Consider the following 27,560-nt stretch of genomic DNA (forward strand, 5'->3'; position numbering starts at 1 on the left):
ATGCTACGGTGGAATGCTCTTGCACTTTGTAAGCACATACACATGTAAATAGGTGCACATCCTGTATCAACCTGACTGTGAACGTCCTGTACTCTGCTTTATCAGACTGCCCTTGCACATTCCAGACAGATGCACTTAGAAGTGTCACATGGTGCATACAAACACCCATGAAAGTGCATGTACCTGCTGCATCATCCCCACTCCTATCAAACGTGTATATTGTGTACATGATCGTGGAGCTCCAGTTAATATTATGCGCTCCCCCACCCTAAGGAAAATACGTTGGCCTATAATTTTAATAACTGGTCCCGTCAGATGGTGGTGTGTACTGTTACCCATACTTTCTGCAGGCTGTGACTGGCCTTAGAGGGCCCTGCTGAAGGCAACACCATGCCTAAAGTCTAGCCTTACGTCAGAGAATGGTACACCAGCCACCCACCTACCCCCACTGACTGCACAGCAAGCTCCTGTCAATAGTGGGATCGAGTACAGCTGTAAAACCTGGGGGTGGGGGTGTGCAGATTAAGTCCAGAACTGAAAGCATAACCAGCTCCGTACTATGATGGGCTCTGAAGCCTGCCTGGTGGGCATGGAGAAGCTCGTGTTTCTCCAGGAATGCTGCAAATGTCCTCAAGACGTGTTTCTCCATGACCTTCTCCAAGAAGGGAAGCTGGGAGATAGGCCTGTAAGTTTTTTAATACGGTCCTGTCTGCCCCTGGTTTTTTCAAAAGAGGAGTAACTCTGGCCTCCTTCAGATTAGCGGGGACCAGGCCAGTCGGCAAGGAATTATTCAGGAGGGTGAGAATCTGGCTTTGCAAGGCAGGTAAAGCCATTCTGAAGATCCGTGGCGGGCATGGGTCGGCAGCGGAGCCTGACTTGGCACCATTGGCCAAGAGTGTGAGACCCCTTGAGTCTAGTTGAGGAAAGCTGGTGAGAAGATTGCCGGTAGGGGGAAGGGGGGTGGACAATTCCGGGGAGCTTGTGGTGATACACGTGTTTTCAATCTCTAAAAGAATATCTGTTACTTTCTGGAGAAAAAAAGCCTGAAGGACATTACAGTCGGTGGGTGCTACTGCAAGGTTGGTATCTGACTTTTTGCTGAGTTCTTTCAAGATCTTAAAAGTCTACTTTTGTATATTAGGCGCGTCGGCGATTCGCTCTGCATAGTACTCAGCTTTTCTAGATATGACGGCCTTTTGGTATTGTGCAAGTTGAGATTTATAAGTAGTTAGCTCGGCAGGGTCATAAGCTTTCCGCCACCGTCTTTCGGCTTGGCGAAGGCTTTGTTTCCTTTCCCTCAGTTGTTTGTTAAACCAGGGGGCCCCCTTGCCTTTATGTCTAATTCTTTCGTTATGTTCTGGAGCTACCTGATCAATAGCAGCTTGTAGGGTGTTAGTGAGAGTTACGCTTTCTAGATCAATGTTGCATACCTCAGAATTGGGTGAGGATAGCCTCTGTAGTGTATCGACTAAGTTCTCTGCCTGAATTTTATTCCAGCTCCGCACCTTCCTCCATTTCAGAGGAGATTGTGGAAGCGGGCTATCTATAGGCACCCAACACGAGATCAATGAATGATCCGACCTGGCGCAGGGCCGAATATCCATAAGCCTATCCCGTGGGTCAGAGGACCAAACCAGGTCCAGAGTGTGCCCTTTGATGTGGGTTGAGTGATCGACCAATTGATAGAGCCCCATGGAGGACATTGCCATTTCAAGTTGTTTGGCATACGGCTCTCCAGGGTTTTTGTCCCAGTGGTGGTTGAAGTCTCCAATCACCATGAGTCGTTGGTATCATGTACTAAGATCAGACACGGTCTAAGCGAGATAGTCATTAAACCAAGGAGTTGCCGCCGGAGGGCGGTAGACTACCAGGAGAAGGAGGCAAGAGGATTTAAAGGAGATTTTAATTCCTAGCATATCTGTGTTGTCTATGTTCCCTGCTATGATCTTGGTGGCCATGATCCTGGTGTTAAAAAGAATCGCCACCCCCCCCTCTCCTGTTGTCTTGCCTGTTGTGCCAGAGGGTGTCAAAGTCACCAGGAAGGGCAGCGATGATGTCCGGGGTGGAGATGTCACTCAACCAGGTTTCCGTTAGTGCCAGTATGTCAATATCCCCCTCCTGGTGAAGCGTGAGGATCTCCAGATGGTGTTTCTGTAGTGATCTCGTATTTAAAACAGCTATTTTTAGGCCCGGGGGTGTCCCGGGCTGGTATGATTATGAGGTGCTCAGACTCAGCCTCAGACTAGTGTGGCTACCTGTCCCATGTCTTCACTTCTCAGTCTGGCTATGGCATTGTTATTAAGTCCATGATTACCTGTGGCCAGGCAATGTAACGTCAAAAGCAGAGTATCTCCGCTTAGAACCAGGGGTTATGGCCCCTAGCCCCGTCCGGGCTCAGATGTGCTTGCCTTAGGCGCTCCCGCGGTGCGCCCGCTGAGCGTTCGCTCCAGCATCGCAGTTAAGGCTACCCCCTTCCACCTAGCAACCAATCAGATCTGCTGTGCAGCAGCTGTACTCCCCCTCAACCACTAGACCGCGTTAGAGAAACAGAAATGCTCTAACGATGGGTGTGCAGCGGAAAAGATCGTGGCCATAGGTAAGCCCAGAGGAATTCTCCCCACGCTGCCCCCAAATACAATTTGAATTTTAAAAACAAGGTGTGTATCTCATAGGCGCAGATGTCACAATTTAAAAAGACTACTATAGTCAGGTACGAATGTCAGCAGGTAATCACAATTTCCCGCCGGTGCAACCAATGCTTTTCAATTCCTCGCTCAAAACAAACGTTACAATACAGAAGCCGGTTAATATCTCTACCCTCAGGACAGCCCGAGCTCCGTGGTGTGTGACCAGTTTCAGGGTTTCGCCCCTCTTCAGCCAGGATAGCTTAGGAGGAACACTGCCTGCACACTCCTTCGACTTGGTTGAAGGTGTGCATTCTGCATGTGCACCACATTCCCCTTCAAAACAGAGAAGAGGTTACTAATGGAAAATGCTGCAAAGGGATGAATAATACAGACCCTTTGGGTTCATTGGATACTAGAGCCACATATTCTAGTGCTTATGCTACCAGACAGGGAACAGACACACAAGTTAAGTCTCCACCTTCTTTTCCATCTACTGTTCCTACAGACGGCTACAGCCAGAATAGTCTGCTGGTCTTTTTTCCCTAGGTGAGGGGGGAGCTAGCACGATGCACCTGACATAGGTTTTCTGGCCACTAAGACACACTTATAATTCATCCACTGGGCCTCCAACCCTCCACCAGAGTACTTTGCTGAAGGTGGGCCACTGCCATAAATACATCCCCATGGCTTCCCCTCCCTAACAACAGTCTACCCTGTTCTCTCTCCAGGCTCTAAAATCTGGGATATGGGAGCTGCACCAGCCCTAATCTTCCAGCGATAAGGGTGACATTTGAATTTTGAATTCATTGTATTCTAGAATGCTTTGAATATAACATTGACAAAATGGAAATGATTGCCAATTTACCGGCTGTATCAGAATGTTGTCTTGTCGTGAGTGGAATAGATGGAGATGGAGAAGTAGTCACGGTTTCTGATGCAGACGTTGGTGTGTTGATAATCATCTTAAAGAGATTTGTAAGCAATAGTGTTACTGAAGGTGTGATTGCTGAATGGTTTCCTGGGGTGTTAGCCTTTGGTGTGCTTTTAGGGGTCGAGGTGGGGCATACGCTCTCCACTGCTCCAATCAAACGGCAAGTTAAACCAACAAGTGCTCCGCCCACTTCACAGATGCCATCGGCAGCTTTCTCGATCACTTGACAGGTGCCATCTGCAAGTTTATTGATAACTCTGCACACTCCATCTTTGATAACCCCCTTTACTTTGCAAAAGGGACCAAGAGCAGTACTTGCTGTTTTTGGACTAGTTGTTGTTGTTTTTGTTGTTGCTGTTCTCCGGCTCTTCAGAATACGTTTGGTTTCTGTTAAGACAAAAATGTGATGGTTTTTAGCACATCCCGGCAGTGTCAGTTGACCTGCCTGACATAGATTTAATCTCATCATTCTGTACATACAAAAACCCTTTGACAAAATAAGGATCCGTAGTTTAATATTTTGTAATATAAACCTCTGATTACTGAGTAGATGGATCTCTGTTTGAAGCAGCGCTGAGCCCCTACTGATAGCTATAGATTTACGTACAGTAACAGTCACTCTTGCAGATGCAACAGTGCTGTACATAAAGCTCCAGAGTACTTTCTTTAGAGAACAAAGAGTGATCCCACACTGATGTGTCAACGCTTGAGATAAAGACACAGCTATTACTATATCTTGTAACAGCTCTTTACAAGGATAGGCAGCAATTTCACTATAGAGCTGCATGATAGGGCTTTGATGGTGGAATCACTTCCCGTAACACGTTATGATGGTCTGGGCCATTACTAATTGCACAGAGTCATATACAGAGTAGAAATTAGTTATTACTTATGTTTTGGAATTCTGTATAGAGCAACTGTAAAACTATGTGTGTGGATAGCCCTCTACACAGATCAAGAGTGATCCCGGACTGTTTGGACTGAGCTCTATACAGATCAGCAGTAATCTGTTATTGATCAGACAGAGGTCGTTGCAGATCAGCAGTGATCAGTTACTGATTGGACAGCACTCTGTACAGAGCAGCAGTGGCACCTTATTTATCCGACAGAATTCTGTACAGAGCAGCAAGTGACACCTTACTGATCCGACAGAGTTCTGTACAGAGCAGCAATGACACCTTACTGATCCGACAGAGTTGTATATTTAGGAGCAGTGACCCATTACTGAATCGACAGAGTTGTATACTGAGCAGCAGTGACCCCTAACTGATCCGGTAGAGTTCTGTACAGAGCAGCAATGACACCTTACTGATCTGACAGAGTTCTGAACTGAGCAGAAGTGACCACTTACTGATCTGACAGAGTTCTATACTGAGCAGCAGTGACCCATTACTGATCCCACAGAGTTCTATACTAAGCAGCAGTGACCCCTTACTGATCCGACAGAGTTCTATACTGAGCAGCAGTGACCCATTAGTGATTTGGACTGGGCTCTATACAGAACAACAGTGGCCATTCGTGTTCAATCAGAGCAATATTCCAAGCAGGAGTTATCCCTTACTGGTCTGAAAGAGGGCTCTACTTAGTGGCAGAGATCAAAAACGTATTTTACGGAGCTCCATATAGAGCACATTGATCCCTCTCTCATGTTTTAAATCTCTGTAAGGGGCAGCTGTAATCCATGACAGATGTGACAGAGCTTACTGATCCCTTTTTAGGTCTCGCCTAGCTATTGCGTTTACGCAATCGCTATGCGAGACTCTAGTAAGATGGGCACTTTGTTTAACATCTATGTGACACCCCTGGCTAAACTGATGAGGGATCTGGGGTTTACCCCTATCTCTTATGCAGATGATACCCAACTCCTCCTCACCTTCGACAAAACGCGTACAGACATTCAAACCATATTTTCTCAGGGCATGACGGCAATTGCCTCCTGGATGAAAACCAACTATCTCCAGGTAAACTCGGAGAAATCTGAGATCTTGCTGTTCGGAGGTGCGGACATCTGTTGGTCACCCAGTTGGTGGCCGGAGGAGTTGGGTAAAGCCCCTGCTCCTAAAGAGGTAGCTAAAAATTTGGGCATTAAGCTCGATAAGAAACTTACCTTTCAGACCCATGTAAACACTATTGCTGGGTCATGTTATCATATTTTAAGTTTACTTAGAAGAGTTTTTCCGATGCTTCCTCTTTCCACCAGGAAGACTTTAATTCAGGCATTGCTCATGAGCAAGATTGATTATTGCAATGCTCTTCTTCTCTCTGCTCAGGCAGCTTCATTGGATAAATTGCAGGTTATCCAAAATACGGCTGCCCGTTTGGTAACTGATTCTCCGGCCAGGACCCCTTCATTGCCTTTGCTGCATGAATTGCATTGGCTGCCAATCAAAAAAAGAGTGAAATTTAAAACAGGCTGCATGATTTTCAAGGCTCTAAATGAGCTTTGCCCCCTGTATCTAGCTAGGAAACTGAAAGCATATACTCCTATATCCTCACTTAGGTCAGGATCAAAAAAACTTCTTTCTGTTCCTAGAATAAAAAAAGCCCGTTCTGGCGGCAGGGCCTTTTCCTATCTGGCCCCTTTGTTTTGGAACAGCCTTCCCCAATATCTTCGTACAGAAATGTCCCTTCTTCAATTTAGAAAGCTGATGAAAACACATCTTTTCTAGTGTCGAGATGGTCTGCTGTTGCAAGCGCAGAGATACCCCTTGGGGTGATTCAGCGCTATATAAAATTATAAAAATAAATAAATAAAATACATTTCAAAGTGCTCCCAAAAGTGGATTGCATGGCGAGCACGCGCACAATCACGTGCATTGTGCCGCCATGCAATCCGTTTGGGGAAGTGCTTCAGCCCAAGTGGATTGCAGGGCGAGCACGCGCACAATCACGTGCATCGTGCCGCCATGCAATCCGTTTGTTTTTTTCGCTAGGGTTAGTTAGGCACGTGTGATTCTGCCAAAGCTCACACCGGATCGAATACGGGTTGCGGAAGTGACATCACACACTGCTTGACACCTGATGACAACATCAGCTTGACGACATGACACGTCCTTAGTGTTTCAACAGCCTTTTATTTGCTGCTGGTGGTCTAGAGGAAAGGGAACCGGTGAGGACTACAGAAAGTTCAAAGGGCTTTCAGCCACATGTACTTTCTCTTCCTGCCTTCACGAGCCCTGTTTTTATGGGTACCAAGGGCCGCTCCAAGAGTACTAAAGGGTAAGCCGATGGTTAGCTGCAGGTTCGCCCGGCAACTCCTAATGGACACTCCCTGTTCCCCGGGATGTACACAATTATTAATTACCTCCGTTTTGGACATGTGCCCTGATTCTCCAAACAATATACACGTTGTTGTATTTTTTTTTAACCTCCTGCTCACAGTGCTTTGCGCCATCAGCGATGTGTATATGTGTGAGCGTCCGGGCTGTCTAGAGTGTGTCTCCCTGACTTACATTGACTTGGCTTTCAGCCCGTGGCGCTGCTGCACGCTCCCAGGCCGCAGCACGGACAGGGAGGTGACCCCCTCAGTGCTAGACTCACTTGGTCGTAAGGCCGCTGAAGTCTGTAGACAAGGGCCTCGTTTCCAGCCTGCGCGCGGCCGCGCTGCCGTCACACCTATGTTTTGTGCTTTAAAGGTGGAGTTTGCATATATAATACGTATGTATCATGAATTTAGAATATTTTTACTGTGCTTTTGGTAGTCTTCATCAAAAGTACAGTGATGTCTTTTTTTAATTCTAGCTGAGTTTTCTATTATCTGGTGTCCGTGTTGGTATGAATAGTGTGCTGCTGTTAGTACAGACTCAGTTTGGGTGGCGATATCCGTTGTTCTCTCTTTTGCATGAGGTTACATTCTCTTTGTCTGACTAAGTTTATGTTCATCAGATAAAGGCGGTTGCTATCGGGTGGTCATTGGCGAGTGTGTACCTATCATATATGTACCGTGGCTGTCACCCTTTTGTTAGGTCTCGCCTACGCAGCGCGCATGCGTTGCATAGGAGAGACCTTTTGCAATCGATTCAGTTTTTGCCCTAAAAATGTGGACGCGTTGCATTGCTTTCAATGGCAACGCGTGCATGTTTGGCGATTCCCATGCGGGAGCGAGCTTTGACACCATTTGTTTCTAATTAACTTGCAAACATATGGTGCCCCTGCTCGTTAACGCATGGGAAACAGGTGCAGGCCCCCTCCTTTCTCCCCTCCCCCTTCTGCCTCCTCCTCTCCAAACTTCTTTTTATTTTACTTTTAGCGCGAGGCACGCACGCTTGTCTCCCCGTGTGTCAGTGCGGGTCTTGTTCTCCCTTTTATTTACCGTATGGTTTTTCTCCCTTCGTGTCAGCGAGGGTCTTTTTCTCCCATTATGTCACTGTATGTCTTATCTCCCCATGTGTCATTGAGGGTCTCTTTCTCCCCCACAGACCTTGTGTGTCTTGTTCTCCCTCTGGACAAGAATGTCTTTCTTTCTCTCCTTTGTGTCTGACTGTGTCCTCTTCTCCCTCAGGATCGCCCTGCACACTCATCTTCATCATATGTAAGTGTCTTGTTCCTGTTCACTCACAACATAGCCGCTCCGTCTCATTGGTACGATGGGTCTGGCAGAATAAACACCGAAAATACCCTGCTTCCGTGCACCTCCCTGCCGGAGCAGCAGAGCCCCCGCACCCGGGCGCCTCTTATCAGCGGCAGCAGCAGCGCCTGCACAGGGGTGAGCTGCTTAAGAAGTACTGTGCATGCGCCCGCATGCACCCTTTCGAGTTTATCTAGAGGTCAGAGCAGGCTCTTGCTCCGATAACACCTTGGGCGGAAGGACATATGGCGCCCTCTCAGTAGCTAGTAAATAATACGAGACCGCAGGGTGCCCATTTTGTGTTCGCAAGTCAGTTACACATCAAAACAGCGTGTTTGAACCGCATTTAAAAAAAAAAGTTTGGGAACTGTAATGCTGCGGGCAGTGGGGGAGGGGTGAGTGAGCTGCCGTGGCAAAAAAACAACAAATATTCTTCAGAGGGAGCCTGCTGCGGCCTGACCTCTGACCTCAGCTCGAGGGCCACTGCTCGGAGCACACAAGTGCGAATTAGAGCTAAACAGCAGAATACGTAGAAATGGACAAATAAACAGAACATTGGGGTAGGACAGTGGAAATAAGGCAGACATGAAAGAAAATGGATCTGGATAATACAAAACAAAAATCATAAAAGCACCAAAATTCCCATATATAAAAAAAACTGAAAGTAGAAACGTGTAAGGAAAACTATGAATGAAAAGGCGCTGCAATGAACCGTAATCGGATATGCGCTTTAGAAGCTCTAAAATCATATGTTTAATTGATGAAATGTTTGAAAGGACTAATTGCCTTTTTAGTACCCTAATATCAGTTTCACAAAAGCATTGTTTGCTTTGCTGCGTCACACCACAATTATGCCATGTACATGTATTTAAAATAGATCCCCAATGCGCCAACCAGGCTTCTGTACGGTGCATCTTACAAGAGGCTTAAAATAGAACAATAATATATCAATGGAGTGTCACCAGACTCGGTTATGCACCCAGGACTTTCCTTCCTGTGTTAGTGGCACAGTGTTAAATGGCAGCTGCCCGTTCTGCCATTTAGGTCCCCGCGGCAAAGCACTACAAAACACTGCCATTCTTCCCTGAGTGCCTTCAGAAATAGCATTTCCAGCATAATGCCCTGGCAGGAAGGGCGCAGGACAATGACATCTGCAGGCCTGGATCTCCCTGAAAGTGGCACAAACAGATTCTGTCTGCAGATTAGCTCTACCCTAATTGTCGAACCAATTGGTGTGCGGGGGAATGCGTCAGATGGCGGGAGGGCAGGCCTCGTGCGCTTTCAGAGACTACCCCTCCACCCCTATGCTAGGCTGTGCCTCACCGTTTCCTACATGGTGGGAGTTTGCGTAGGAAGAGAACATCCGCAGCACAGCTGCAATCAGTTTATTATTGTTGTGTACAGACTTTATTTATACCTCACTCGCTATCCATGTATTTAAGTAGAAGTTTTATTTAGTTGTTCTTATTGAAATTCCAGTGGACGAGGTTCAGATAGATTCTGCTGGACCCTTTTGGTGGCACCTGGCATTCGGGACATCATAAGAATGGCCGAGGAGAAAAACACATGATTCATTTGCAACCTGAAGCTAGTTAGGTGTTCTACGTTTCTTTTGTTTATGCTTTGCTTTCGGTTATTTTTATTTTAGTTCGCCTGTAGAATTTTTTTTTTTTTCAAATGGTCATTCACACTCGGTGCCCAGTAATGAGTAATTTTTAGGTCTCGCCTAGCGACGCAGCGCATGCGCGTTGCCCGCCTTGGCGAGTTCTATTGTTGCCGCTTTCTGTGCGAAGGGAGACAGGAGATGTGCACGCGTACGGACCGGAGATATGCACTCCGTATGCGTGCACATCTCCTGTCCCACCAGTCTGGCGTTACACAGCACGTGCATTGCGCGCTTTCATTTTCCCTCCCCTCCGTCTGCTCCACGGAGCCAACTTGTTATAACTTATAATGTAGGATCTAAAACGGAGCCAGGGTTAAGCAGCCTACAGTGTTGTGGCAGGTTTGAGGAAGTCGGGGTGTTTATTCGGAGCTGGCGAGTGGTGAACTTAATGGGGGCAGCCCCCAGTAGCTGGTGTTTTTTTGTTTAGTTTTTTTTTTGCAGTTTTATGTAGCTCAAACTTGATTTGACGGTATCGGAGGGCATTACATACAGCACCAGTTACATTACCCAATGACACGTTCACTTTGGGTGTGTTTTTAGGCGGGGGCTAAAGAGAGGATGTGGCGTAATGGTCAGAGCTTCCAATTTTGAAGCTGGGCAAATCACTTTATCTGTGTCTACCAAAATGAATGTGCCCTTGTTAATGTAACTGGTGCTCAAGTAACGTGCTCCAATACTTTTGGGTTGCGCTATCTAAAACTGCAAAAAAAAGTGATTTGCCCAAAATAACAGGATGTTGGATTGAAGGTCAAGACTCATACCTGGTTCCCCAGTTCCAAAATCGGCAGCTCTGGCCGAGTATGTATGTGTCACAGACAGATGATCTGCTAAACTCCTCCTCAAAGCATAGAGACCGTGCTTCCAGAACGATCTTAATAGAGATTACAAGCAACACAGAGGAGAGCCCCCAAACTAGAAGTTGCACTGCCTTCAAAAGGTAAGTACGATACTCCTGTGAGCAGAAGGGAGTTATAACAATTATAAAGTTGTGACATTGTTGGCAGCACTTAGTGATACACTAGGTTTCCGTGGTTTACGAGCATCGTGTAAACAGTGTTCTGTCAAGTCAATGTATGCACACACGTGCTGCATTCAAATGTCCTTGCAGATTGTGAACGTGTAAGCAGGAAGACGTGCACACAGAGCAGATGCTTGCTCACTTTATCGAAATAATTGTAAATATGACCACTTTGGTCACAGGAATGCCCTTGCACCTACGACTTGGGCACATTAGCAAGCAGGTTCGCGTGCTGTATCGTAATGACTCCCACTCTCAATTTACATACGTGCACATGCTACTTACAATACATCTTTACAGTCTTTGTGAATAAGTACATAGCAGTTAATGTCCTAGCAGTTTTTTTTAGCATAAATGTAAAGAGGTGCACATACAAATGCCAGTTCACGTTGTGCACTCCGTTTTATAAACAAAGGTTTGTGCTCCATGCAGCTCTTGCACATACTACTCACATGCATGCACATAGATGGAAATGCTACGGCGGAATGCTCTTGCACTTTGTAAGCACATACACATGTAAATAGGTGCACATCCTGTATCAACCTAACTGTAAACGTCCTGTACTCTGCTTTATCAGACTGCCCTTGCACATTCCAGACAGATGCACTTAGAAGTGTCACATTGTGCATACAAACACCCATGAAAGTGCATGCACCTACTTCATCATCCCCACTCCTCTCAAACGTGTATATTGTGTACATGATCGTGGAGCTCCAGTTAATATTATGCGCCCCCTCACCCTAAGGAAAATACGGTGGCCTACAATTTTAATAACTGGTTCCGTCAGATGGTGGTGTGTACTGTTACCCATACTTTCTGCAGGCTGTGACTGGCCTTAGAGGGCCCTGCTGAAGGCACCACCATGCCTAGAGTCTAGCCTTACGTCAGAGGATGGTACACCAGCCACCCACTCACCCCCACTGACTGCACAGCAAGCTCCTGTCAATAGTGGGATCGAGTACAGCTGTAAAACCTGAGGGTGGGGGTGTGCAGATTAAGTCCAGAACTGAAAGCATAACCAGCTACGTACTATGATGGGCTCTGAAGCCTGCCTGGTGGGCATGGAGAAGCTTGTGTTTCTCCAGGAATGCTGAAAATGTCCTCAAGACGTGTTTCTCCATGACCTTCTCCAAGAAGGGAAGCTGGGAGATAGGCCTGTAATTTTTTTATACGGTCCTGTCTGCCCCTGTTTTTTTCAAAAGATGAGTAACTCTGGCCTCCTTCAAATTAGCGGGGCCCAGGCCAGTCGGCAAGGAATTATTCGGGAGGGTGAGAATCTGGCTTTCCAAGGCAGGTAAAGCCATTCTGAAGATCCGTGGCGGGCATGGGTCGGCAGCGGAGCCTGACTTGGCACCATTGGCCAAGAGTGTGAGAGGATTGCCGGTAGGGGGTAGGGGGGTGGACAATTCCGGGGAGCTTGTGGTGATACGCGTGTTTTCAATCTCTAAAAGAATATCTGTTACTTTCTGGAGAAAAAAAGCCTGAAGGACATTACAGTCGGTGGGTGCTACTGCAAGGTTAGTATCTGACTTTTTGCTGAGTTATGTCAAGATCTTAAAAGTCTCCTTTTGTATATTAGGCGCGTCGGCGATTCGCTCTGCATAGTACTCAGCTTTTCTAGATATGATGGCCTTTTTGTATAGTGTAAGTTGAAATTTATAAGTAGTTAGCTCGGCGGGGTCATAAGCTTTCCGCCACCGTCTTTCGGCTTGGCGAAGGCTTTGTTTCCTTTCCCTCAATTGTTTGTTAAACCAGGGGGCCCCCTTGCCTTTATGTCTAATTCTTTCGTTACGTTCTGGAGCTACCTGATCAATAGCAGCTTGTAGGGTGTTAGTGAGAGTTACGCTTTCTAGATCAATGTTGCATACCTCAGAATTGGGTGAGGATAGCCTCTGTAGTGTATCGACTAAGTTCTCTGCCTGAATTTTATTCCAGCTCCGCACCTTCCTCCATTTCAGAGGAGATTGTGGAAGCGGGCTATCTATAGGCACCCAACACGAGATCAATGAATGATCCGACCAGGCGCAGGGCCGAATATCCATAAGCCTATCCCGTGGGTCAGAGGACAAAACCAGGTCCAGAGTGTGCCCTTTGATGTGGGTTGAGTGATCGACCAATTGATAGAGCCCCATGGAGGACATTGCCATTTCAAGTTGTTTGGCATACGGCTCTCTAGGGTTTTTGTCCCAGTGGTGGTTGAAGTGTCCAATCACCATGAGTCGTTGGTATCATGTACTAAGATCAGACACGGTGTCAGCGAGATAGTCATTAAACCCAGGAGTTGCCAGGAGAAGGAGGCAAGAGGATTTAAAGGAGATTTTAATTCCTAGCATATCTGTGTTGTCTATGCTCCCTGCTATGATCTTGATGGCCATGATCCTGGTGTTAAAAAGAATCTCCACCCCCCCCCCTCTCCTGTTGTCTTGCCTGTTGTGCCAGAGGGTGTCAAAGTCACCAGGAAGGGCAGCGATGATGTCCGGGGCGGAGATGTCACTCAACCAGGTTTCTGTTAGTGCCAGTATGTCAATATCCCGCTCCTGGAGAAGCGTGAGGATCTCCAGATGGTGTTTCTGTAGTGATCTCGTATTTAAAACAGCTATTTTTAGGCCCGGAGGGTGTCCCGGGCTGGTGTTATTATGAGGTGCTGGCCTCAGACTAGTGTGGCTACCTGTCCCATGTTTTCACTTCTCAGTCTGGCTATGGCATTGTTATTAAGTCCACGATTACCTGTGGCCAGGAAATGTAACTCAAAAGCAGAGAATCTCCGCTTAGAACCAGGGGTTATGGCCCCTAGCCCCGGCCAGGCTCAGACGTGCTTGCCTTAGGCGCTCCCGCGGTGCGCCCGCTGCGCGTTCGCTCCAGCATCGCAGTTAAGGCTACCCCCTTCCACCTAGCAACCAATCAGCTCTGCTGTGCAGCAGCTGTACTCCCCCTCAACCACTAGACCGTGTTAGAGAAACAAAAATGCTCTAACGATGGGTGTGCAGCGGAAAAGATCGTGGCCATAGGTAAGCCCAGGGGGAATTCTCCCCACGCTGCCCCCAAATACAATTTGAATTTTAAAAACAAGGTGTGTATCTCATAGGCACAGATGTCACAATTTAAAAAAAGACTACTATGGTCAGGTACGAATGTCAGCAGGTAATCACAATTTCTCCCCGGTGCAACCAATGCGTTTCAATTCCCCGCTCAAAACAAAAGTTACAATACAGAAGCCGGTTAATATCTCTACCCTCAGGACAGTCCGAGCTCCGTGGTGTGTGACCAGTTTCGGGGTTTCGCCCCTCTTCAGCCAGGATAGCTTAGGAGGAACACTGCCTGCACACTCCTTTGACTTGGTTCAAGGTGTGCGTTCTGCAGGTGCACCACTTTTCCCTTCAAAACAGAGAAGAGGTTACTAATGGAAAAGGCTGCAAAGGGAAGAATAATACGGACCCTTTGGGTTCATTGGATACTAGAGCCACATATTCTAGTACTTATGCTACCAGACAGGGAACAGACACACAAGTTAAGTCTCCACCTTCTTTTCCATCTACTGTTCCTACAGACGGCTACAGCCAGAATAGTCTGCTGGTCTTTTTTCCCTAGGTGAGGGGGGAGCTAGTACGATGCACCTGACATAGGTTTGCCGGCCACTAAGACACACTTATAATTCATCCACTGGGCCTCCACCGTTCCACCAGAGTACTTTGCTGAAGGTGGGCCACTGCCATAAATACATCCCCATGGCTGCCCCTCCCTAACAGCAGGCTACCCTGTTCTCTCCCCAGGCTCTAAAATCTGGGATATGGGAGCTGCACCAGCCCTAATCTTCCAGCGATCAGGGTGACATTTGAATTTTGAATTCATTGTATTCTAGAATGCTCTGAATATAACATTGACAAAATGGAAATGATTGCCACTTTACCGGCTGTATCAGGAGGTTGTCTTGTCGTTAGTGCAATAGATGGAGATGGAGAAGTAGTCACGGTTTCTGATGCAGAAGTTGGTGTGTTGATAATCGTCTTAAAGAGATTTGTAAACAATGGTGTTACTGAAGGTGTGATTGCTGAATGGTTTCCTGGGGTGATAGCCTTGGGTGTGCTTTTAGGGGTCGAGGTGGGGCATATGCTCTCCACTGCTCCAATCAAACGGCAACTTAAACCAACAAGTGCTCCGCCAACTTCACAGATGCCATCGGCAGCTTTCTCGATCACTTGACAGGTGCCATCTGCAAGTTTATTGATAACTCTGCACACTCCATCTTTGATAACCCCCTTTAATTTGCAAAAGGGACCAAGAGCAGTACTTGCTGTTTTTGGACTAATTGTTGTTTTTGTTGTTGCTGTTCTCCGGCTCTTCAGAATACGTTTGGTTTCTGTTAAGACAAAAATGTGATGGTTTTTAGCAGATCCCGGAAGTGTCAGTAGCCCTGCCTGACATAGATTTAATCTCATCATTCTGTACATACAAAAACCCTTTGACAAAATAAGGATCAGTAGTTTAATATTTTGTAATATAAACCTCTGATTACTGATTAGATGGATCTCTGTTTGAAGCAGCGCTGAGCCCCTACTGATAGCTATAGATTTACGTACAGTAACAGTCACTCTTGCAGATGCAACAGTGCTGTACATAAAGCTCCAGAGTACTTTCTATAGAGAACAAGAAGTGATCCCACACTGATGTGTCAACGCTTGAGATAAAGACACAGCTATTACTATATCTTGTAACAGCTCTTTACAAGGATAGGCAGCAATTTCACTATAGAGCTGCATGATAGGGCTTTGATGGTGGAATCACTTCCCGTAACACGTTATGATGCTCTGGTCCATTACTAATTGCACAGAGTCATATACAGAGTAGAAATTAGTTATTACTTATGTTTTGGAATTCTGTATAGAGCAACTGTAAAACTATGTGTGTGGACAGCCCTCTACACAGATCAAGAGTGATCCCGGACTGTTGGGACTGAGCTCTTTAGAGATCAGCACTAATCCATTATTGATCAGACAGAGGTCGTTGCAAATCAGCAGTGATCAGTTACTGATTGGACAGCACTCTGTACAGAGCAGCAGTGGCACCTTATTTATCCGACAGAGTTCTGTACAGAGCAGCAAATTACACCTTACTGATCCGACAGAGTTCTGTTCAGAGCAGCAATGACACCTTACTGATCTGACAGAGTTCTATATGTAGGAGCAGTGACCCATTACTGAATCGACAGAGTTCTATACTGAGTAGCAGTGACCCCTAACTGATCCGATAGAGTTCTGTACAGAGCAGAAATGACACCTTACTGATCTGACAGAGTTCTGAACTGAGCAGAAGTGACCACTTACTGATCTGACAGCGTTCTATATTGAGAAGCAGTGACCCATTACTGATCCCACAGAGTTCTATGCTGAGCAGCAGTGACCCCTTACTGATCCGACAGAGTTCTATACTGAGCGTCAGTGACCTCTTATGGATCTGAAAGAGTTCTATACTGAGGAGCAGTGATCCCTTACTCATCCGACAGAGGTGTTCACAGATCAACAGTGACCCCTTACTGATCTGACAGAGTTCTTTAATGAGCAGCAGTGACCCCTTACTGATCCAAAAGAGTTCTATACTGAGCAGCAGTGACCCATTAGTGATTTGGACCGGGCTCTATACAGAACAACAGTGACCATTCGTGTTCAATCAGAGCAATATTCCAAGCAGGAGTTATCCCTTACTGGTCTGAAAGAGGGCTCTACTTAGTGGCAGAGATCCAAAAGGTATTTTACGGAGCTCTATATAGAGCACATTGATCCCTCTCTGATGTTTTAAATCTCTGTAAGGAGCAGCTGTGATCCATGACAGATGTGACAGCGCTTACTGATCCCTTTTTAGGTCTCGCCTAGCTATTGCGTTTACGCAATCACTATGCGAGACTCTAGTAAGAGGGGCCTTTCAAAGTGTTCCCAAAAGTGGATTACATGGCGAGCACGCGCACAATCATGTGCATCGTGCCGCCATGCAATCCGTTTGGGGAAGCGCTTCAGCCCAAGTGGATTGCATGGCGAGCACGCGCTCAATCACGTGCATCGTGCCGCCATGCAATCCGTTTGTTTTTTTCACTAGGGTTAGTTAGGAACGTGTGATTCTGCCAAAGCTCACACCGGATCGAATACGGGTTGCGGAAGTGACATCACACACTGCTTGACACCTGATGACAACATCAGCTTGACCTCATGACACGTCCTTAGTGTCTCAACAGCCTTTTATTTGCTGCTGGTGGTCTAGAGGAAAGGGAACCGGTGAGGACTACAGAAAGTTCAAAGGGCTTTCAGCCACATGTACTTTCTCTTCCTGCCTTCACGAGCCCTGTTTTTATGGGTACCAAGGGCCGCTCCAAGAGTACTAAAGGGTAAGCCGATGGTTAGCTGTAGGTTCGCCCGGCAACTCCTAATGGACACTCCCTGTTCCCCGGGATGTACACAATTATTAATTACCTCCGTTTGGACATGTGCCCCGATTCTCCAAACAATATACACGTTGTTGTATTTTTTTTAACCTCCTCCTCACAGTGCTTTTGCGCGATCAGTGATGTGTATATGTGTGTGCGTCCGGGCTGTCCAGAGTGTGTCTCCCTGACTTACATTGACTTGGCTTTCAGCCCGTGGCGCTGCTGCACGATCCCAGGCCGCAGCACAGACAGGGAGGTGACCCCCTCAGTGCTAGACTCACTTGGTCGGGAGGCCGCTGAAGTCTGTAGACAAGGGCCTCGTTTCCGGCCTGCTTGCAGCCGTGCTGCCGTCACACCTATGTTTACCCGTCATGATTCATATCTCACACCTGTGCGGGTCACGTCACATCAGCGCCGATGTTTCCAGGATAGGAGTGGATAGCCGGAGGAGAAACGGTGGTGGGGTGGAGGAATGGACTAGGTACGGGAAAGGGAACTTGGCCGGGGGAGTCAGGACAGGAAATGCACCTACCAAGGGAAAAGAATGTAGAACATTTTGTATGATGTGGTGTCTGAAAGTGCTGCAATCCAATGCCCTAGTAAGCTTCGTGGTTGGTGCATCGACCTTCACGGAGGTTGCGAACATCTTTACACTCTTCAATGTGTTGTTTAATTGAATACGCGCTAAGGCGTCAAATGTGTTGACTCCAGACGCTTAGAAAGAATGGAGGGTGTTGTATGAGAGCAATTTGCAATTTGCTGAGGTTCCAGTATGCATCAGCTTTTTTTTAGATTGCATTGCACCCTTCGTAGTCTGCTGTTTGCTGACCTACCTAGTGCTAAATAGTTATAGGTTCTGAATACCATATGTTGGACAGGCCACCTGAAGGGCTTGCTCCCTCCCCGCATGACAGGGCCCGAGCCCCGGCCCCCCAGGTGTTACCCACAGAAGCAACCCGCACCCCGTCCCAAGACGGGATTCCTGCCCCCGGACATCTCTGTATCATGGGGCCGAACCACTACCGGCTCCCTCGCCCGGCCCGGCCGCCATCTTGGACACTGCACCACGAGGCCGCATGGCCTCAGCTCGACCCTAACCCTGGGCCTGGCCAGGCCCCGACATCCCGGCACCACCATCCACCCAGGAGGTGAACGGACCACTTGGCAGGTCAATGGGAGAAAGAAGTGTCGATGGCTCTCCCCCGCCAGGTGCCGATCGCCCCCAGCTCCCCCGGGCGCTGGCTCCACCCCCCTGCTGGGTGTCTGGACTCCCTCATCCCGGACCTCCCGACCTCCAAGTGCGAGGGTCCGGACATCAAAGGGCGCCAGACCTATAACTGGGGCAGCTCCAGAGCAGGAAGGCAGTTGTATCCTGGAGTCGAGAGACACCGTGAAGAACTCATCTTCGACGGACTACTGGCGCTGCCGTAGTCCTGCCTTGTGAACTATCATCCTGCCTGCTGGCGCTGCCGCAACCTTCTGCATCCTTCATACTCGTCGGGACCTGCTGGCGCTGCCGCGGACCGTTGTAACTACCATCCTCGTCGGGACCTGCTGGCGCTGCCGCGGACCGTTGTAACTACCATCCTCGTCGGGACCTGCTGGCGCTGCCGCGGACCGTTGTAGCTACCATCCTCGCCGGGACCTGCTGGCGCTGCCGCGGACCGTTGTAACTACCACCTTCACCGGGACCTGCTGGCGCTGCCGCGGTCCGTCCATCTCGAACGCCGAGCTCGAGGATTGTGAGCTATCCATCATACCATCGCATCTACCTGATTGGTAACAAGACTGTCCCGCTACCCCCTTTCCCAACCAAGAGACTAGAATCGAGGGGACCCCCTGAGTCCTGACCTCCTTGTACCATTCTATCGTACCTAAAGATTGCTTATAAAGAACGTTAAACCTTATCATTGTGTGGTGTACCTCTGTGGGGGGGAAGTTATTCGTCTGTACGATCGCTGGAGACGGCTCTCCCCGGAGACCTCTCCCCTTGTCCTCGGCCGACCCTCCCGGTCCATCTAACACCATAGCACAGAGTCAGATCATTTCCTCACTCCACATTGGTAGTCTGAGTTCTCCTGTCTTGCTGAGAGGTGGAGGAAACTGCTTTATAACATAACGTGTATTTGTAAAGTGCATGTTCACCCGTGGGCATCTTAGTGCTGAATAACAGATGCTTATTGTTACCCAACTCAATGGTACACATTCTATCGATCTCAGAATGATGAAAGGCTGAGTGAACCCGCCGGAATTTGAACCTGCGACCATGAGGTCAAACACAGACCCCTAGAGTGAACGCATTAGACCACCGAGCCACCAGACCCGGTGTGCAGTAGTTACTTTGTATTCACGATTGTCTTCGTTAGATGTGGAGGGCAGAGATTCTTCAGGAGTGTGACATGACTGCTAAATGTTCGTTTGTTTCCCTCGAAGGTGGATAGTGGTTATTTCCTGCTCTAAACTGTGTTCTGTGTGCTTTAAAGGTGGAGTTTGCATATATAATTTGTATGTATCATGAATTTAGAATATTTTTACTGTGCGTTTGGTAGTCTTCATCAAAAGTACAGTGATGTCTTTTTTTTATTCTAGCTGAGTTTTCTATTATCTGATGTCGGTGTTGGTATGAATAGTGTGCTGCTGTTAGTACGGACTCAGTTTGGGTGGCGATATCCGTCGTTCTCTCTTTTGCATGAGGTTACATTCTCTTTGTCTGACTAAGTTTATGTTCATCATATAAAGGCGGTTGCTATCGGGTGGTCATTGGCGAGTGTGTACCTATCATATATGTACCGTGGCTGTCACCCTTTTGTTAGGTCTCGCCTACGCAGCGCGCATGCGTTGCATAGGAGAGACCTTTTGGACTCGATTCAGATTTTGCCCTAAAAATGTGCACGCGTTGCATTGCTTTCAATGGCAACACGTGCATGTTTGGCGATTCCCTTGCGGGAGCGAGCTTTGACACCATTTGTTTGTAATTAACTTGCAAATATATGGTGCCCCTGCTCGTTAACGCAAGGGAAACAGGTGTAGGCCCCCTCCTTTCTCCCCTCCCCCTTCTGCCTTCTCCTCTCCAACCTTTTTTTTTTAACTTTTAGCGCGAGGCACGCACGCTTGTCTCCCCGCGTGTCAGTGCTGGTCTTTTTCTCACTTTTAGTCACTGTATGGTTTTTCTCCCTTCGTGTCAGCGAGGGTCTTTTTCTCCCTTTATGTCACTGTATGTCTTATCTCCCCATGAATCATTGAGGGTTTCTTTCTCCCCCACAGACCTTGTGTGTCTTGTTCTCCCTCTGGACAAGAATGTCTTTCTTTCTCTCCTTTGTGTCTGACTGTGTCCTCTTCTCCCTCAGGATCGCCCTGGACAATCGTCTTCATCATATGTAAGTGTCTTGTTCCTGTTCACTCACAACATAGCCGCTCCGTCTCATTGGCACGATGGGTCTGGCAGAATAAACACCGAAAATACCCTGCTTCCGTGCACCTCCCTGCCGGAGCAGCAGAGCCCCTGCACCCGGGCGCCTCTTATCAGCGGCAGCAGTAGCGCCTGCACAGGTGTGAGCTGCTTAAGAAGTACTGGGCATGCGCCCGCATGCACCCTTTCGAGTTTATCTAGATGTCAGAGCCGGCTCTTGCTCCGATAACACCTTGGGCGGAAAGACATATGGCGCCCTCTCAGCAGCTAGTAAATAATACGAGACCGCAGGGTGACCATTTTCTATTCGCAAGTCAGTTACACATCAAAGCAGCGTGTTTGAAGCGCATTTAAAAAAAAAAAGGTTCGGGAACTGTAATGCTGCGGGCAGTGGGGGAGGGTTGAGTGAGCTGCCGTGGCAAAAAAACAACAAATATTGTTCAGAGGAAGCCTGCTGCGGCCCGACCTCTGACCTCAGCTCGAGGGCCACTGCTCGGAGCACACAAGTGCGAATTAGAGTTAAACAGCAGAATACGTAGAAATGGACAAATAAACAGAACATCGGGGTAAGGCAGCGGAAATAAGGCAGACATAAAAGAAAAAGGATCTGCATAATACAAAAAAAAATCATAAAAGCACCAAAATTCCCATATATAAAAAAACAGAAAGTAGAAACGTGTAAGAAAAACGATGAATGAAAAGGCGCTGCAATGTACCGTAATCGGATATGCGCTTTAGAAGCTCTAAAATCATATGTTTAATTGATGAAATGTTTGAAAGGACTAATTGCCTTTTTAGTACCCTAATATCAGTTTCACAAAAGCATTGTTTGCTTTGCTGCGTCACACCGCAATTATGCCATGTCAATGTATTTATATTAGATCCCCAATGCGCCAACCAGGCTTCTGTACAGTGCATCTTACAAGAGGCTTAATATAGAACAATAATATATCAATGGAGTGTCACCAGACTCGGTTATGCACCCAGGACTTTCCTTCCTGTGTTAGTGGCACAGTGTTAAATGGCAGCTGCCCGTTCTGCCATTTAGGTCCCCGCGGCAAAGCACTACAAAACACCGCCATTCTTCCCCGAGTGCCTTCAGAAATAGCATTTCCAGCATAATGCCCTGGCAGGAAGGGTGCAGGACAATGACATCTGCAAGCCAGGGTTAAGCAGCCTACAGTGTTGTGGCAGGTTTGAGGAAGTCGGGGTGTTTATTCGGCGCTGGTGAGTGGTAAACCTAATGGGGGCAGCCCCCAGAAGCTGGTGTTTTTTTGTTTAGTTTTTTTTGTTTAGCAGTTTTATGTAGCGCAAACTTGATTTGACGGTATCGGAGGGCGTTACATACAGCACCAGTTACATTACCCAATGACACGTTCACTTTTTGTGTGTTTTTAGGCGGGGGCTAAAGAGAGGATGTGGCGTAATGGTCAGAGCTTCCAATTTTGAAGCTGGGCAAATCACTTTATCTGTGTCTACCAAAATGAATGTGTCCTTGTGTAATGTAACTGGTGCTCAAGTAACGCGCTCCAATACTTTTGGGTTGCGCTATCTAAAACTTAAAAAAAAAGTGATTTCCCAAGATAACAGGATGTTGGATTGAAGGTCAAGACTCATACCTGGTTTCCCAGTTCCAAAATTGGCAGCTCTTGCCGAGTATGTATGTGTCACAGACAGATGATCTGCTAAACTCCTCCTCAAAGCATAGAGACCGTGCTGCCAGAACGATCTTAATAGAGATTACAAGCAACGCAGAGGAGCGCCCCCAAACTGGAAGTTGCACTGCCTCCAAAAGGTAAGTACGATACTCCCGTGAGCAGAAGGGAGTTATAACAATTATAAAGTTGTGACATTGTTGGCAGCACTTAGTGAGACACTAGGTTTCCGTGGTTTACGAGCATCGTGTAAACAGTGTTCTGTCAAGTCAATGTATGCACACACGTGCTGCATTCAAATATCCTTGCAGATTGTGAACGTGTAATCAGGAAGACGTGCACACAGAGCAGGTGCTTGCTCACTTTATCGAAATAATTGTAAATATGACCACTTTGGTCACGGGAATGCCCTTGCACCTACGACTTGGGCACATTAGCAAGCAGGTTCGCGTGCTGTATCGTAATGACTCCCACTCTCAATTTACATACGTGCACATGCTACTTACAATACATCTTTACAGTCTTTGTGAATACGTACATAGCAGTTAATGCCCTAGCAGTTTTTTTTAGCATACATGTAAAGAGGTGCACATACAAATGCCAGTTCACGTTGTGCACTCCGTTTTATAAACAAAGGCATGTGCTCCATGTCAAAGCTCTTGCACATACTACTCACATGCATGCACATAGATGGAAATGCTACGGCGGAATGCTCTTGCACTTTGTAAGCACATACACATGTAAATAGGTGCACATCCTGTATCAACCTGACTGTAAACGTCCTGTACTCTGCTTTATCAGACTGCCCTTGCACATTCCAGACAGATGCACTTAGAAGTGTCACATGGTGCATACAAACACCCATGAAAGTGCATGCACCTGCTGCATCATCCCCACTCCTATCAAACGTGTATATTGTGTACATGATCGTGGAGCTCCAGTTAATATTATGCGCTCCCCCACCCTAAGGAAAATACGGTGGCCTATAATTTTAATAACTGGTCCCGTCAAATGGTGGTGTGTACTGTTACCCATACTTTCTGCAGGCTGTGACTGGCCTTAGAGGGCCCTGCTGAAGGCCCCACCATGCCTAAAGTCTAGCCTTACGTCAGAGGATGGTACACCAGCCACCCACTCACCCCCACTGACTGCACAGCAAGCTCCTGTCAATAGTGGGATCGAGTACAGCTGTAAAACCTGGGGGTGGGGGTGTGTAGATTAAGTCCAGAACTGAAAGCATAACCAGCTCCGTACTATGATGGGCTCTGAAGCCTGCCTGGTGGGCATGGAGAAGCTCGTGTTTCTCCAGGAATGCTGAAATTGTCCTCAAGACGTGTTTCTCCATGACCTTCTCCAAGAAGGGAAGCTGGGAGATAGGCCTGTAAGTTTTTTAATACGGTCCTGTCTGCCCCTGGTTTTTTCAAAAGAGGAGTAACTCTGGCCTCCTTCAGATTAGGGGGGACCAGGCCAGTCGGCAAGGAATTATTCAGGAGGGTGAGAATCTGGCTTTCCAAGGCAGGTAAAGCCATTCTGAAGATCCGTGGCGGGCATGGGTCGGCAGCGGAGCCTGACTTGGCACCATTGGCCAAGAGTGTGAGAGACCTTGAGTCTAGTTGAGGAAAGCTGGTGAGAAGATTGCCGGTAGGGGGTAGGGGGGTGGACAATTCCGGGGAGCTTGTGGTGATACACGTGTTTTCAATCTCTAAAAGAATATCTGTTACTTTCTGGAGAAAAAAAGCCTGAAGGACATTACAGTCGGTGGGTGCTACTGCAAGGTTAGTATCTGACTTTTTGCTGAGTTCTTTCAAAATCTTAAAAGTCTCCTTTTGTATATTAGGCGCGTCGGCGATTCGCTCTGCATAGTACTCAGCTTTTCTAGATATGATGGCCTTTTTGTATAGTGTAAGTTGAGATTTATAAGTAGTTAGCTCGGCGGGGTCATAAGCTTTCCGCCACCGTCTTTCGGCTTGGCGAAGGCTTTGTTTCCTTTCCCTCAGTTGTTTGTTAAACCAGGGGGCCCCCTTGCCTTTATGTCTAATTCTTTCGTTACGTTCTGGAGCTACCTGATCAATAGCAGCTTTTAGGGTGTTAGTGAGAGTTACGCTTTCTAGATCAATGTTGCATACTTCAGAATTGGGGGAGGATAGCCTCTGTAGTGTATCGACTAAGTTCTCTGCCTGAATTTTATTCCAGCTCCGCACCTTCCTCCATTTCAGAGGAGATTGTGGAAGCGGGCTATCTATAGGCACCCAACACGAGATCAATGAATGATCCGACCAGGCGCAGGGCCGAATATCCATAAGCCTATCCCGTGGGTCAGAGGACAAAACCAGGTCCAGAGTGTGCCCTTTGATGTGGGTTGAGTGATCGACCAATTGATAGAGCCCCATGGATGACATTGCCATTTCAAGTTGTTTGGCATATGGCTCTCTAGGGTATTTGTCCCAGTGGTGGTTGAAGTCTCCAATCACCATGAGTCGTTGGTATCATGTACTAAGATCAGACACGGTCTCAGCGAGATAGTCATTAAACCCAGGAGTTGCCGCCGGAGGGCGTAGACTACCAGGAGAAGGAGGCAAGAGGATTTAAAGGAGATTTTAATTCCTAGCATATCTGTGTTGTCTATGCTCCCTGCTATGATCTTGGTGGCCATGATCCTGGTGTTAAAAAGAATCCCCCCCCCCTCTCCTGTTGTCTTGCCTGTTGTGCCAGAGGGTGTCAAAGTCACCAGGAAGGGCAGCGATGATGTCCGGGGCAGAGATGTCACTCAACCAGGTTTCCGTTAGTGCCAGTATGTCAATATCCCCCTCCTGGAGAAGCGTGAGGATCTCCAGATGGTGTTTCTGTAGTGATCTCGTATTTAAAACAGCTATTTTTAGGCCCGGGGGTGTCCCGGGCTGGTGGTATTATGAGGTGCTGGTCTCAGACTAGTGTGGCTACCTGTCTCATGTTTTCACTTCTCAGTCTGGCTATGGCATTGTTATTAAGTCCACGATTACCTGTGGCCAGGCAATGTAACTCAAAAGCAGAGTATCTCCGCTTAGAACCAGGGGTTATGGCCCCTAGCCCCGGCTGGGCTCAGACGTGCTTGCCTTAGGCCCTCCCGTGGTGGGCCCGCTGCGCGATCGCTCCAGCATCGCAGTTAAGGCTACCCCCTTCCACCTAGCAACCAATCAGCTCTGCTGTGCAGCAGCTGTACTCCCCCTCAACCACTAGACCGCGTTAGAGAAACAGAAATGCTCTAACGATGGGTGTGCAGCGGGAAAGATCGTGGCCATAGGTAAGCCCAGGGGAATTCTCCCCGCGCTGCCCCCAAATACAATTTGAATTTTAAAAACAAGGTGTGTATCTCATAGGCGCAGATGTCACAATTTAAAAAGACTACTGTGGTCAGGTACGAATGTCAGCAGGTAATCACAATTTCCCCCCGGTGCAACCAATGCTTTTCAATTCCCCGCTCAAAACAAAAGTTACAATACAGAAGCCGGTTAATATCTCTACCCTCAGGACAGCCCGAGCTCCGTGGTGTGTGACCAGTTTCGGGGTTTCGCCCCTCTTCAGCCAGGAAAGCTTAGGAGGAACACTGCCTGCACACTCCTTTGACTTGGTTCAAGGTGTGCGTTCTGCATGTGCACCACTTTTCCCTTCAAAACAGAGAAGAGGTTACTAATGGAAAAGGCTGCAAAGGGAAGAATAATACGGACCCTTTGGGTTCATTGGATACTAGAGCCACATATTCTAGTACTTATGCTACCAGACAGGGAACAGACACACAAGTTAAGTCTCCACCTTCTTTTCCATCTACTGTTCCTACAGACGGCTACAGCCAGAATAGTCTGCTGGTCTTTTTTCCCTAGGTGAGGGGGGAGCTAGTACGATGCACCTGACATAGGTTTGCCGGCCACTAAGACACACTTATAATTCATCCACTGGGCCTCCAACCTTTCACCAGAGTACTTTGCTGAAGGTGGGCCACTGCCATAATTACATCCCCATGGCTGCCCCTCCCTAACAGCAGTCTACCCTGTTCTCTCTCCAGGCTCTAAAATCTGGGATATGGGAGCTGCACCAGCCCTAATCTTCCAGCGATCAGGGTGACATTTGAATTTTGAATTCATTGTATTCTAGAATGCGCTGAATATAATATTGAAAGCATGGAAATGATTGCCACTTTACCGGCTGTATCAGGAGGTTGTCTTGTCGTGAGTGCAATAGATGGAGATGGAGAATTAGTCACGGTTTCTGATGCAGAAGTTTGTGTGTTGATAATCGTCTTAAAGAGATTTGTAAACAATGGTGTTACTGAAGGTGTGATTGCTGAATGGTTTCCTGGGGTGATAGCCTTGGGTGTGCTTTTAGGGGTCGAGGTGGGGCATATGCTCTCCACTGCTCCAATCAAACGGCAACTTAAACCAACAAGTGCTCCACCCACTTCACAGATGCCATCGGCAGCTTTCTCGATCACTTGACAGGTGCCATCTGCAAGTTTATTGATAACTCTGCACACTCCATCTTTGATAACCCCCTTTAATTTGCAAAAGGGACCAAGAGCAGTACTTGCTGTTTTTGGACTAGTTGTTGTTGTTTTTGTTGTTGCTGTTCTCCGGCTCTTCAGAATACGTTTGGTTTCTGTTAAGACAAAAATGTCATGGTTTTTATCACATCCCGGAAGTGTCAGTAGCCCTGCCTGACATAGATTTAATCTCATCATTCTGTACATACAAAAACCCTTTGACAAAATAAGGATCCGTAGTTTAATATTTTGTAATATAAACCTCTGATTACTGAGTAGATGGATCTTTGTTTAAAGCAGCGGTGATCCCCTACTGATAGCTATAGATTTACGTACAGTAACAGTCACTCTTGCAGATGCAACAGTGCTGTACATAAAGCTCCAGAGTACTTTCTATAGAGAACAAGAAGTGATCCCACACTGATGTGTCAACGCTTGAGATAAAGACACAGCTATTACTATATCTTGTAACAGCTCTTTACAAGGATAGGCAGCAATTTCACTATAGAGCTGCATGATAGGGCTTTGATGGTGGAATCACTTCCCGTAACACCTTATGATGCTCTGGTCCATTACTAATTGCACAGAGTCATATACAGAGTAGAAATTAGTTATTACTTATGTTTTGGAATTCTCTATAGAGCAACTGTAAAAATATGTGTGTGGACAGAATCTACACAGATCAAGAGTGATCCCGGACCGTTTGGACTGAGCTCTTTAGAGATCAGCAGTAATCCGTTATTGATCAGACAGAGGTCATTG

The sequence above is a fragment of the Triturus cristatus genome, chromosome 5_1, assembly GCF_964204655.1.
Source record: "Triturus cristatus chromosome 5_1, aTriCri1.1, whole genome shotgun sequence".
Classification (NCBI taxonomy): domain Eukaryota; kingdom Metazoa; phylum Chordata; class Amphibia; order Caudata; family Salamandridae; genus Triturus; species Triturus cristatus.